Source organism: Gigantopelta aegis, chromosome 9 (genome assembly GCF_016097555.1).
Source record: "Gigantopelta aegis isolate Gae_Host chromosome 9, Gae_host_genome, whole genome shotgun sequence".
Classification (NCBI taxonomy): Eukaryota; Metazoa; Mollusca; class Gastropoda; order Neomphalida; family Peltospiridae; genus Gigantopelta; species Gigantopelta aegis.
This window is the reverse complement of record NC_054707.1, coordinates 53235270-53249952: the sequence shown is the minus strand read 5'-3', so window position 1 is coordinate 53249952 and position 14683 is coordinate 53235270. Positions and strand designations below refer to the sequence as shown.

General features: G+C 39.1%; 1 long non-coding RNA gene across 1 annotated transcript in view; it reads left to right on the top strand.

Annotated features, from left to right (window-relative positions):
• The first annotated feature begins 3571 nt into the window (after positions 1-3571).
• The window catches only part of LOC121380832, a 26443-nt gene continuing 15331 nt past the window's right edge, over positions 3572-14683 (top strand). The window contains exon 1 of the long non-coding RNA XR_005959009.1: positions 3572-5326. This is a non-coding gene — a long non-coding RNA (uncharacterized LOC121380832). The remainder of the gene's footprint in view (positions 5327-14683) is intronic.

Below are 14683 nucleotides of genomic sequence, written 5' to 3'. Positions count from 1 at the left end.
GTAACTTAGTTGGATGTAAATCTACGATTTAACACTCACTGGAGTAATTAAAAAAAAACCCCATTAGTAACGATGGCTACTGGGTAGATAACAATGCGCAAAACGCAATTTTGTTTGTCGTCTGCTAACAATAACATTGCGAACAGTGAACCATGGCATTTTGGTATTGGTGAGGATGCGCGGTTTGGTACGAACTTGAGGACATTTCTTAAAAAGGAAAAGATAACTCAGGAGAAATTGGCCGAGTCGAAAAAATCTGTTCGATCACCAACAAAAATCTGTTCAATCTGTGGGCGTTCGGCATTGCAAACTGCTTCATTTAATCGAAATGCTGCCAGTTTCCGTAAATAACGGTGATCGTGTTTGATTTATTATATGTACACAACTTACGTGCAGCGTTAGTTGCAACCGGAGGCACTCTTATATTTACGTCCAACTTTACACGTAACTTACGTTTTCGTTGTTTTGTGAATAGCTCTTCAGTCGTAGATTTACGTTTACGTGTAAAACTAGGCTTACGATATTTTGTGAATATGGGTCCAGGACCCATATTCACAAAAAAGTGTAAATTTACGTCTACGACTAGCACTTACGTGTGCCGTAGATTTACGTTTACGTGCAAGAAGCACCTTATTCTCAAAGATGGTCGTAAATGTAAACGTAACTTAGTTGGACGTAAATCTACGATTTAACATTCTCACTGGAGTAATTAATAAAAACACATTAGAAACGATGGCTACCGGGTAAATAACAAATGCGCAAAACGCAATTTTGTTTGTCGTCTGCTAACAATAACATTGCGAACAGTGAACCATGGCATTTTGGTATTGGTGGGGATCCGCGTTTTGGCACGAACTTGAGGACATTTCTTAAAAAGGAAAAGATAACTCAGGAGAAATTGGCCAAGTCGAAAACATCCGTTCGATCACGAACAAAAATATGTTCAATCCGTGGGCGTTCGCCATAGCAAACTGCTTCATTTATTGGAAATGCTGCTAGTTTCCGTAAATAATAGTAAATAACGGCGATCGTGCTTGATTTATTATATGTACACAACTTACGCGCAGCGTTAGTTGCAACCTGAGGCACTCTTATATTTACGTCCAACTTTACACGTAACTTACGTTTTCGTTGTTTCGTGAATAGCTCTTCAGTCGTAGATTTACGTTTACGTGTAAAACTAGGCTTACGATATTTTGTGAATATGGGTCCAGGTCCATAGCTCCAGTCAAACGGTCACGGCGGACCCCACCGAAGTCACAACGTCCGCCACCACACATAACATCACAGGTAAGGTCTCACTACACAGATGTCATCTGCCATTGAAACCCATGTTAAACTGCCCAACTTCAAGCGAAGATTGCCCATAGAACAGGTTCTCGTTGGCACTAACAACATACACCATTGCGAACATTATATAAGCATTTATTTTCACTCCAAAATTGAGAACATTTCCGTCTCAGTTTTTTGCTATATGACCGCATCTGGCTGTAGTACCGGTCCGAACAGGTGGTTCATTAACCGATTCACTCCGGCTGTCACTTGCGCTATATACCCATGTCCCAAAACGTCGATGCACAATATTACAAAATAACATGGGCAAAATACAGCCAGAAGGCTTACCATTAAACATACATATTGTTTTAATTCTTCACCATTTCCTAGAAGTGAATATGTGAACCATAACATGTGCCACAATTAGGAACCGTGATGAATGAACTCTCACCCGGAAGTGATCTGTGTAGTTCAAGTTCTTTATTTGCCTTAAGTTAAACAAACTTATCAGCATAAATACATACATATATAATTACGGTATATATACAAATATACAAATACAGGTGGAGAGTGATTTAAGAATTAATGGTGAAATTAACATAGCATACTAGTAATTGTGGTGGGATGTACATATATATGTGCACTATAAACATTATCGTGGTATAGTAATAATTCTAATTCTAAATATATAGGTATATATTGATGTATACCAGATGAAATATGATTAATATACTTGCTAATGAAACGGCAGGTTTGTGGATGTCATATTTTAAGTAAGCTTCAGTAAATCGTTTCTAACTTTATTTGCCAAAACTAAATATTTTCCCAGGTTATTGATGTCTTTATTGTTTTCAGTTGTTAATAGTTCAATGAGCCTAAATACGCTTGGACGTCTGTGGTAACATTGTTTTATATACTTATTCCTCAAATCATTCAAAGCTGGGCAAATAAGGATAAAATGGTATTCGTCTTCTATATCATTATAGTTACAAATAGTGCATTTTCTTTCGGCCCTGTCAATTTTCCTATACCTTCCGATTTCTATATTTAATTTGTGTGCACTAATTCGGATCTTTGATATTTCTTTTAAGTGATTAAATGGTATGGGTTGTCTAAGATATGTTTGTAGCTTGAATTCAAGTAACAAAAATTTATATAAGGTACCTTTCGGTGAAGTCGTTATTCGACTAAAACAATGTTGTTTAAAATTATCGTAAATTCTTTCCTTAATTATATTATATTCTCTGTTACCAACATTTGGTATGTTCCATATATAGTTTAGTCCAAGCCTATTTAGTTACCCTTTAATCGTTCCATTTTCTCATATATAGCTAAAAGGATACCATTTTCAGTATTTCGTATTTTAATCCAATATTTAAAAATTCTTAATTTTCTCATAATATACAGAGGAAAACGCCCTAACTCACTATATATAAATTCATTACAGGCCCTTGTTGTACTCCAAGTAGTTTTTTACAGAATTTTGTATGAATATTTTCAACATCCCTTGCACAGTGGAATCCCCAGACCTCTGACCCATAACTAAGAATACTGTTAACATAGGTGTCAAAAACAGATAGCATTGTTTCAATATTAAAATAATGTCTTTTGCATACGTTTAATAATGAAAACAAGGCTTTTCTTCCCTGATCAGCGAATCGTTTTTGAGTTCGATTAAATTTACCGTTATAACAGAATAATAAGCCAAGATAAATGAATTCATTTACAACCTCTAACTGTTCACCTTTGTATAACCACTTTTCGTTGTCTCGAATGATCCCCCCATTTCTAAAAATGACAACTTTAGTCTTAGTTGTATTTACAGTTAGGTCCCATTTGGTAGTATATTTTGATAGTGAATTGAGCATTGACTGAAGGCCTTCTGGTGTTTCAGCTAGGAGAACCATATCATCGGCATACATAAGTAGGAATATATTTAATGATTGGATGTCGATATAGGGGCAATTATCTGATAAGAAATGCATTTCGCAGTCATTTACAAACATGGAAAATAATATCGGTGATAATACTTCACCTTGGAAAAGTCCGTTTCTACAACTGAAAAAGTTGGATAGCATACTGTTATATTTGACGCAGCATTTCACATTATCATACAGTGACCGGATAACATTAAGCATTTTACCATCGATACCAAGTTGAATCATTTTGTACCATAGTTTTTGTCTATTGACATAATCAAATGCTTTACTATAGTCCACGAAGCAGCAATACAGTCGCTTTTTATTCTTCAATATTCGTTCAATTAAAGATTGAAGAATGAAAGCGGCGTCGATCGTTGAGAACCTTTTTTCTAAAACCAAATTGAGCGTCACTTATGACATTATTCATTTTATCAAAAACTAATAATCGTTCATTTAGGATGGCAGTAAATAATTTCCCTAAGCAACTGACTAAAGTTATGCCTCTGTAATTATCAGGGTCGTTTGCATTGCCTTTTTTAAAAATAGGAACAATGCATCCCAATGACCAACTGTGTGGAAATGTACCCGAATCAAAGACAGCGTTAAATAATATCAATAAACATGGCATCAAAACATTTATACAATTTATAAAATATTCGTTTAATACCTTGTCAAGCCCACTGGATTTGTTCGTCTTTAACTTATGTACAGCATTAAGAATTTCCTTCTCTGTAATTTCAGAGCAAAGCTCGCGGTTCGGTGCGTCACTAACTTGCTGGTCGTATTTACGTAAAAAATCTTGTGTCTCGTCGTCTAATTTAGGCACCTTTTCAGCCAATTTGCTAAAATGGTTATAGAATTCATCATTTGTTAGTTCTGAGTTTACGTTTTTCTTCCTTTTTTCGAAATGTACATAAAACTGCTTTGGGTTATTTATAATTTCTTTTTAGGCGGCGTTCTAATGACTTATATATTCTTTTTACACGTACGAGTTCAATTCGATTTAGGTCACTTCTTCTACCATTAAACATATGGATAGCTGCTCTATATTCGTCAAATCGAGCTTTACATTCCTCGTTAAACCATGGCTTATCACCGCCTGTGGTAGTGTGCCGGCGCATATAGTTCTTTCTGTTTGTATGGGTAGTGACGTCACAGTAAGGCAATATAATAGTATTTAGTTCGTTTGTGAATTTATCAACCCGGACGTTTATACAGTCTTGGCTATTACCACTAGTTGAACATATATTCAATAGCGTTTCAATATTTTCGGTTACTTTGGAAGCAATGACAGCATTGTTTTCGTCGATCCACTTCACGGTAGTGTGTGTTCGAATCTCATCTGGCTCCTGCGTATCAGCAATGTTTACATTACAACCCAGTGTGAACAGAACAGAACAGAACAGAACAGAACTTTATTACACTCGTGAAACATACAGGTGCATGGTCGGAGAAACAATTGAACTCACCGGATTGAAAATATGAAATTAAATCGAAACACGATTCGCTAGTGAGTACATAATCAATAAGGCTTGTACCGTTTGCATTGTAAAAAGTGATACCTAAGATGGCCAGCCCTACGGCGGACCACATCAATGTAAGCACCTCCAAACCACTTACCGCAATCGGAACTCCTCGTACATTTCTACGAAATATAAACTCGGACACAATGCGTCAATATTTTGGACGGAACTTTTTTTAGTCACATGATCAAAACATGGCTATGGAATATAATTGTTCATGCTGTGCTTCAGTGAATAGACAACTACATACAACAACAACAAATGCATCGAAGAGAATACGCGAGAATGATATAATACAAAAGATAACAGACACATTAGGCTTTAAACCTACTGACAGTTACAGAATATGTGACAGATGTGTAAATAAAATTATTAAATTCCAAAATTTTAAAACACAGGTTTTTGAAAATCTACAGAATGCATGTAATCATATAAGCACAGGGACGCCACCCAGCACTGGTCCGACGCCGATGGAACGAAGGAAAACTGTTGTGGACAAACTTATTGAGTCTGTTGAGAAGTTAAAAGTACATACAGATCGCCCACATGCCAAAGCTTCATCACGAAGAAAACTAGTTTTTAATGATCACATATATCAAAAGAAAGGTAATTTTATAAACAAATAAATATTCCTTACCGATCGTTTTATATAATAATGGTCCAGCTAATTTATTACAATTTCTTCAATTTTAACTATAATTAAATATGTTGAAGTAACCTTTTTCAGAAGTTTCTAAAACAGATTGAAAATACAAATCCATCACGAAACAATTTTTGAGTCGTCATATCTTTATCTTTACTCATGAACCACGGTTAAATCTATATCACAGTTAATGTGTGCAGTTGGCGAGCATGTTCCATAGAAATAGTGACAAGTCAGCTTTTTAAACAATCCAGCGCTTTCACATTTAAGAACAATTTCACCAAAACATCAGTCTGTTTAATCAGCTGTTTCTTGGTACAGATTGCCATTAGGTTCAGCTCCTCCAAAGAACTAAGTGGGGTTTTTTTTAATAGTTTATTGTGATACTGGACATTTAAAATACTAAAACATAGAACTCTTAAATGTTATAATTAAAATATTGCATTATACATATGCTTGCATGCACCCACCCACCCACTGTCCATGTTTAGCAACATTAAAAAAATATCTTAAAGGTCCAATATCAGAGTTAAATTAAAATGTGATGCTATTTTCACATGTGATTGTAATAAATAACTACAATTTACTCGATCCCACACATAATATTTGCTTAAAGCCGCACGCCCTAGTTCCATCCAGCGAAAATAAATTATAATTTGGTTAATCTACAAACCTGTAACACACTTAGATCACGTTTTTATCAAATGGAGTGAAAAAGCAGGTTTTATATCGATAAATACCATGGGAATCCCCATGTCCCAATTGCTTGAAATAATTTTGAAAGTTAGTATTCTAATGTCACCGGTAGATGTCGCTCGAAGCACAACAATGCCTACGTCACGACAAATTTCACAGAGTGCGCACAGACTTGGGGTGCGTTCTTTTCACCTCTCCTGGACATGTTCCAACTGTTCTGTCCTGGTTGTATCCCCTCTCCAGATATCGTAAGACTTAGCAAAATTATTGGTTTTAAGGGTTTGTAACGTTTTGTATTGAGACACTTACTTGTCTGAACTTTATTGTTACTGAAAATGTTCACGAACTGTGAAGAAAAATCTCACAAATGAACAACAAGCAAACGACAACAAATCGGATGTTGATTACGCGAACCGTGCACGAGAAAACAAACCGAACCAAAATGATAACGGCCACGTGGTATACCAACGTCTGTGACGTTTACACAGGAAGATTCGCTCTAAAAATAGATTGGACCTCGCTTGCTTAACGGTTTTTTCTCGAGTGCACGCCTATTGTTAAGAAATACAAAAAATGCATTTCGTGGTTTTACAAACATCAGGATTACCAGGATTACCAAAAAGCACTTCAGGTGAATGGAAATGTGTATTCTAAATAATAAAATGTAAGTAAAGTGCAATTTTATTTGTGAAAAAATGGGTTTAATAGCGAAAAACAACGCCGTAATGGTTAACAACTAGCCGTAACTAGGGCGTGTCCCTTTAAGTAACTTATAATATAAAAAAATGTTGTGTCAAAAGATGTTCCATGAAGAATGTTTGGTTAATCATAGTACATACAGGTGTAAACAGAAATTATGTTATGGATTTGTCTGCTAACTGAAAAAACACTTACTGGTAAGCTGTATGTTAAGTGTTTACACATAAAACTACGACGTTGTGTGTCTATGCGTGAGTCACAGTTCTAAGATTCCCTCTAGTTTTCTACTAGTAAATGGAATTATTACATGCTTTATATTTCAAAGCAAAAAATGAAAAATATTTTTGGCGGAACTGCTATTACTGCAACTATGATATTGGACCTTTAAAATGTATATAATTTGTATTTGTCATGTATTCATTTGCAAAGAGTGATATGCTGGAAACATATCATTTCTGTATGTGTAACATTGCTATCTGGTTACATACATTATAATATACTGACATTGATCGAACTACATTATGTTACGAACTTCGCCCTAACCGCGTCACCAAATACATGAAAATTTGGTGTATTCCTACAACTTGTGTCCGAACCTACATCTAGCGTAGCGGAATGTGACGAGGTGTTCCGATTGCGACTTACCGCTGACATGATGATGATGATAACTAGTTTAATGTGCCCATATACCACTAGGGTTTCGAACACGCCCATCCCGTGTCCGACCTCCGATACAGATCGGTGGCCTGACTTGGGATGGAGGGGGGGGGGGGGGGGGGGGGGGGTAGAGTTGTAAATGGGCAGAATTTTGAAAATAGCAATTAGTAAAAAAGTTAATAGAATAAATAAAAAATAAAAAATAAAAAGTTACAAGCCAAAAAAAAAAGAAAAAAAGAATTGACTGCTCGGCCGAATATTTATATAATTTGGAGCATTTTAGAAGGACAGTCCAAAATTAAATGAGAGAAAGAAGAGAGGATCGGACTATTTAATAATATTTAAAAAAAGAAGAAGTAATTTCGACATAAAATTTTGAACGAAGGTCTAAAAGTTTAAAGTCCGATCAATATGGTCCGGGCCGGAGGGGAGGGGGTAAGTTTGAGGTGGGCGGAATTTGGAATACGAATTTAGTAGTTAGGTCGAAGACCGAAACCAAATTGAGCTACACAAATTTAAGTCCAAACAAAAAAATTAGACTGCTCGACCGAAAAGGTTTTAAGGTGATTTGAGCAATTTAGACGGGCTTCCAAAATAAACTGCGTCAGACTGTTTACAAAAAAATAAACATAAAATTTTGAATGGGGGCCACAAATTTTAAAGTCCGACTAAGCCCTTGGAAGGTTGGTGACAGATGTTTCTTGTGAAGCAGGGTCCGTATCACGTGCAGGTACACAGCTTCGCCGCAGACTGCCTTGACCATCCGGTGTATGGTGTGGCTATCCATTTCCGGGATGAGTATCGCCTGTCTGTAGACGTCCTGACGGCGCTGTGTGACCACAAGTCCTGGTTCTCCTTCCAACCTAATGCTGTGAAGTTCAAAATGCGTGTCGTCGGACAGCTTGGTCCATGCCACGTTGATGAACTTCCCTCTCAGCTTCTTCGGATCAGCAGTGTCCCCCTGCAGAAGTTTCCGCTACTGTGGCTTGATCTTATCCACGGCTAAGTACCAGTCTCCTGCCGGTTCTGCTGGGGGGGGGGGGGGGGGGGGGGGGGGGTGTAGACGGATGTTGCGGCGGTGCCTTGGCGGGCTGGTGGGTCGGCGAAGTAGCCTTCCTCTTGCCTGCAGCAGCAACAACAGGCGACTCAACGGGGGAGGTCGATAAAGTTGACCGCCGCGCCGGAGACGCAATCCTCGGAGTAGAAGTAGGTGGCTCCCTCCTCTTCCTCTAGTACATTGCTGTATCCAGGACCGAGTAGGTCGTTTCCGGGGACTCCTGGGCCTTCGGCTCTGTCGTCCTCTTCTGAGTGGTCGGCGGGGGCGGCGATGCAGAAGGGACCGCCACTGGCGGTTGAGCCGCCAGCTTTGCTCCCCCCTGTACCGCCCCTGGCGCGCGTTTCCTCTTTCTCCTTCCTCTTCCTCCTCTTGTCTGCGGGACCGCGTCACCGTACACCAAAGTCACGGTTGCCCGTGACCCGGTGTACGTGACGCGATACTCCAGCAACATTCCATAGGACTGCAGAGCAACTTCGGCGACGTCTACTCGCAGCGGAGTCGTACCGCCGATAGCTGAACTGCCACTCTAGCGGACGTCTCAGGAGCCATCGAACACGCCCATCCCGAGTCCGACCTCCGATAAGATCGGTGGCCTGTTTTGGGATGGAGGGGTGAGGGGTTTAAAATGGGCAGAATTTTGAAAATAGCAATTAGTAAAAAGGTTAATAGAATAAATAAAAAAAATGAAAAGGTTACAAGCCAAAAATAAAAAAGAATTGACTGCTCGGCCGAATATTTATATAATTTGGAGCATTTTAGAAGGACAGTCCAAAATTAAATAAGATAAAGAAGAGAGGATCGGACTATTTAATAATATTTTTTAAAAAAAGAAGAAGTAATTTCGACATAAAATTTTGAACGCAGATCTAAAAGTTTAAAGTCCGATCGATATGTCCACGCGAGTGGCCTCGTTAAGGCCGTTTGGGTGCACAGCTTAAAGGGACGAGATGGGTTGCATCCCGTCAAGAAAAACCCCTAGATTGACAGTCGATAGACGTTGAAGGTGTAGTGCTGTGCTGAAATACAGATCTTGAGAAGCCAGATCCGTCTGAACGAGAGAGAGTATCAGACTAGGGTATAGTCCAGTCGTCATGGGTTGGTATAGTGGTGCGGACGGGCCCGACTCCGGAGGATACGAGATGGTATCACTATAAAGCAAGGTAAAGTCTAGAAAAAGAGTAGTAGGGGCTGACTCCGCTTCCTATTTCTTCTTAGAGTGGGGCGGTCAATCTTCCAGTGCTGCTAGAACAGGCTCGGACATGTAGAGACTAAATGCGAACAACCGTGGCGTTCTGCAGAATGGCCGTCATACGAGACACGAAAAAAACCCAAGTCGACAGTCAGACGGAGAAATGACGTGGAGGCAAGGAATCTCGCTAAAAAAGAATCCAACCTGGTGGTGCAGGCTGTCAAAACGAGAAGCGTTCCAGCGTTCAATCAGTTCCAATGGCCGCATACATCACAGGAGAAAACTTCATTTCGCTGACAAAAACAACGAAATGAAGGACCCCAAGTCGAGCACACGAAAGCACGTGCAGTGTGCACAAGCTAAACAAACACGTCTTACCGCGTGGAGCTCCAGACTGGGAATCGAAAAAGATAAACCGATTGGGAAAGAGACAGGAAACGCCCACTCGGGGCAGATTAACAAAGAGAGTAGGAACACCAGCCCGGTAACTAAATCAACCACAGTGGTAACTACTACCACACCCATCACTATCACCCCCTTCAGGGCCGTAGTTAGAAATAAGCGTAAAGCTAGGAGCCCAGAAAATAAACTAACTAAAGGGGCTAGCACCTTCCTAAAAGGAAGCGAAACCCCCACTAAAAAAGCTAGGGTAGCTAACAACACAAAAACCAGCAGGAGCGCCCAAAAATAATGGACCAGCACCCAAAAGCCTAGGACCGTTTTACAAGGAAATTCCTTGTAAATCAAGTAAAAATAGAAGCCAACCACAGCTTCAGTGTGAAAATACAACTCATACACGACCGGTAGGGCACTCTGCCAGACCGGCCGTCCAACCGGCTGCTGCAACAAAATGGATAGTGAAACTATCCACTACCGGCCGAAACCACCTCCACTCTAACACTAAAAGAAAACAACCCAGAACTCGGCATTCAGGAAGCAACCACCTGGTCCAACGGCTATGTTCAGCTCCTTGCTAAACCAAAGTCGGAAAGACCAACCATCAAAATAAATGATAGGATTCACCAGCTCATTCCACTTGAAAGGAAACCGAGCAAGTGTCAACATTGCCAACAATGGGGACACGGTGCGGATAAATGCCGCCACCATAAAGAACTCCCCACCTGCCACAGGTGTGGGCAGAAACATGAGAGGAGCTCCCGGAACTCCCCCTGCACAAGACCGATGCAGTGCCCTAACTGCCTCAGCCGCCATATGGCACATGACACCCGGTGCCACCACTACCAAAAGGCGCTCCGCTAACTAAATAACCGCAAACCAGATAGTTCACCCACCAGCAGCAAAAAACCTACAACGGTTAGGCCAGCAACCGCAGTCACAGCAGGCTGCTCATATGCTGAAAAACTTAAAACTTCAACCAAGAGGTCAACCAACTTAAATTAGTCATAGAAACCCTAGTTACTAAAATAGCACTAATTGAAAATAACCTTAACTCAACCAACTTATAAAATAAAAATTAAAACAAACTCAATATTCGGGTCTGGGCCATGGGAGATACGTCTCCACCATACGCCCCCGCTAAACATATAAACATAGGAAATAAGGGCCTCAACGTTCTCCAGTGGAACGCCAAAGGCCTCCATTCAATGGGACATGGTGCCGAACTCATACAACTCATTAGCACTAGTAACATCAAGCCAGATATTATTTGCCTGCAAGAAACTTGGCTTGGGACTGGCACCAGTAAAAATAAAAATAAAAAACCTAAAACATTTAAAATACCAGGCTACTCAACCTACTATAAACATAGGGAAAATAGCACTAAAGGTGGAATAGCCACCTTAATCAACAATAATATACCACATAGTGAAATTAGATAGGAATCTGTTAACGCCAACTTAGAAGTCCTAGGACTTACTACATTAAATGAAAAAATGCCTATAGACATAATTAATGTCTATAGCCCACCGGAAACAGCCCATAAACAGCTAACTTTAAGAGATTACAATAAACTTATTAAACCAAACAATAATCTAATACTGGTAGGAGATTTTAATAGTCACAACACACTGTGGGGAGGTCAGCACTCTGACGCACAGGAAGACATACTGGAAGAGTTCATCAACACGCACAACCTAGTATGTCTTAACGATGGCAGTATAACCTTCTATAACGACCAATCACTAACAACATCTGCCATCGACCTCACTATAACCTCCACAAAAATAGGTGCAAACGCCCAATGGGAGGTGCTCGATGCTCTTAAAAGCGACCACCTCCCTATCTTAACCAGCTATAAATGTAATGAGAAATATGCAGAAGAAGAAAAATTTATACCTAAATTTAAATTCAGTAAAGCCGACTGGGCAGGTTTTACAAGCGACTGTAGCAAAATAAAAATAGAAAATAATCTAAGTATCGACGACGCTACCACCAAACTTACAAATGAAATAATAAGTATAGCAGAGAAAAATATACCTAAAACCAAACAACCTAGTAAAAATAAACCAGTTAGTTGGTGGACGGACGAAATCAAAGCTAAATGCGGCTTCAGAAACAGGATGCGTAAAATTAAAAAAAAAACCCAGGTAAACAAGAGTATCATGCTAAGTACAAAATAGCCAAAAGCGAAGTAGGTAAACTTATTATAGAAGCTAAACAGGTCAGCTGGCAGACATTCTGCGGCGAAATTAATAATAGAACCTCCATTAGGGAAATGTAGAAAAAAGTTCAAGCTATACAAGGACAACGCGCGGCCACCACAGTCCTTCAAAAAAATAAAACAGCAACCACTAATAAACAAAAGGCCGACCTTCTTAGTAAAACTTTTAGTAAAAACAGCAGTAATGAAAACTTTCCCAAACAATTTTTTGATAAACGTAAGAAAGATAACTCTTTACCAACAACCGATACTAATACAGACAACCATCCTAACACTGATAACTTAGAATTTAATAAACCATTAACACTGATAGAATTAAAAATCGCTCTTAAAGCAAAAAAGAGTACCGCCACCGGGCCTGACCAAATTAGTTATACACTACTAAAACACATGCCGGACGTAACCTTAGAGGTAGTGTTACCGCTCTTTAACCGAATCTGGAGGGAGGGCCAAATGCCCACTGCATGGAAACACGCAGAATGCTTTAGTCTCCCTAAAGCGGGAAAAGAGCACTCCCTCCCGGGGAGTTATATGCCGATAACACTCACGTCCCACATGTGTAAAACGCTAGAGACTATCATTAATAAAAGACTAAATAACTACTTACTAGAGAATAACCTAATTACAAATGTACAAAGTGGATTTAGATCTAAACACTCAACAATAGACCAAATAGTCAGACTTCAAAATAGTATCAACGACGCCTTTCGCAAATCTAATAAAGTATTAGCAATATTCATAGACATTGAAAAAGCATTTGATATGGTATGGCGACAAGGCCTACTCAATAAACTACAAACTAATGGAATCAAAGGCAATATGCTAAACTTCATCAATAATTTCATTCATAATAGATCAATCTCAGTCAGAGTAAACGGCCACTATTCAGATAAAACCGAAATAATTACTGGAATACCACAAGGCTCGGTCCTATCACCAACCTTATTTAACATATTTATTAATGACATAACTAAAGCACTCAATGCTAAAGGGAAAATTAAATCAACCACTCCATTAAACACAGCACTGTTTGCCGATGACTGCGCCATCTGGCGCACAGGCAGAGTAACCAAGAATCTATTTAATTTAATGCAAGACGATATGAACAAATTAAATAAATGGGCCCTGGACTGGGGCATTAAATTATCTTAAACTAAAACAGTTTGTATGTTATTTAATAAAGTCAACTCGCCAGATAATCTTCAAATAACCTCAAACAATAAGCCAATCCCAAGAGTTAGCAAATTCAAATTCCTAGGAGTCACCTTCGACTCAAAACTAACCTTTAGTGATCATATTAATGATATCGTCAGACAAGCTAAAAATACTCTAAACTTACTAAGAGCAATCTCAGGCACCAGCTGGGGAGCGCAAACAGAGCCAATGCTTATGGTTTACAAAGCATGTATACTCTCCAGGATAGACTATGGAGCCCAAGCCTGCAGTTGCGCATCCCCCAAGCTACTGCAAAAACTAGATCTCATCCAAAACCAAGCTCTTAGAACAATAGCTAAAGTTCCAGCTAATACTAGTGGCCAAAGCCTAGAAGTTGAATTTAATATTATGCCACTTAAATACCGCCGTAATCTTCAACATCTCAACTACCATCTTAAAATCCATTCGCTTAAATTAGATCACCCAGTTCAGGAACTTACCCCCATAATAACAAAACCAGGGCTAGAATTTAAAACTAATAAAAAACTTAATGATTAATTTGCCACTAGGGCTAGTAAACTTGAAATAGAGGTAGGAATTGATAACACACCTGTGGCACTATACCAACTCAACCAGCCAATTGAATGCCACACTCCATACCTAATCAAAAAAGCTACTGATCAAACCCCCTTTCCACCATTTAAGAAAGTCCTGTTTGAAGCCGCAGCTAATGAAAACTACCCTGAGCATATCCATATCTATACGGATGGCTAAAAAATCCAGATAACGGTAGGGTTGGCTTCGCAATAGTTGAAGAAAAAATATCCAAACACTCTAAACTAGTTAAATATGCCAGGTTGTCAGATAATCTTTCAGTCTATACAGCAGAACTGACAGCCATCTATGAAGCGCTAATCTGGATTAAAAATAAACAATACCCTAAAAGCGTTATCTTTTCAGATAGTCTTAGCTCCATCCAATCACTTCAAACTAATAAATCTACCAGGCCAAATATCCTCGCAGCTATCCACAATAAACTTCAAGAAATAAACCAGCTTAATCTAACAGTAGTATTCGAATGGGTCCCAGCCCATGTAGGTATAATTGGCAATGAAATAGCTGACTATGGAGCCAAAACTGCACTTTCAATCACTAGTACAATTACAGCACTACCTTTAGGGACGGTCCATAAATGTCAATGGTTTTCATAATCCTAACAATGTTAGGATTGGGTTTGACCCCCTCCC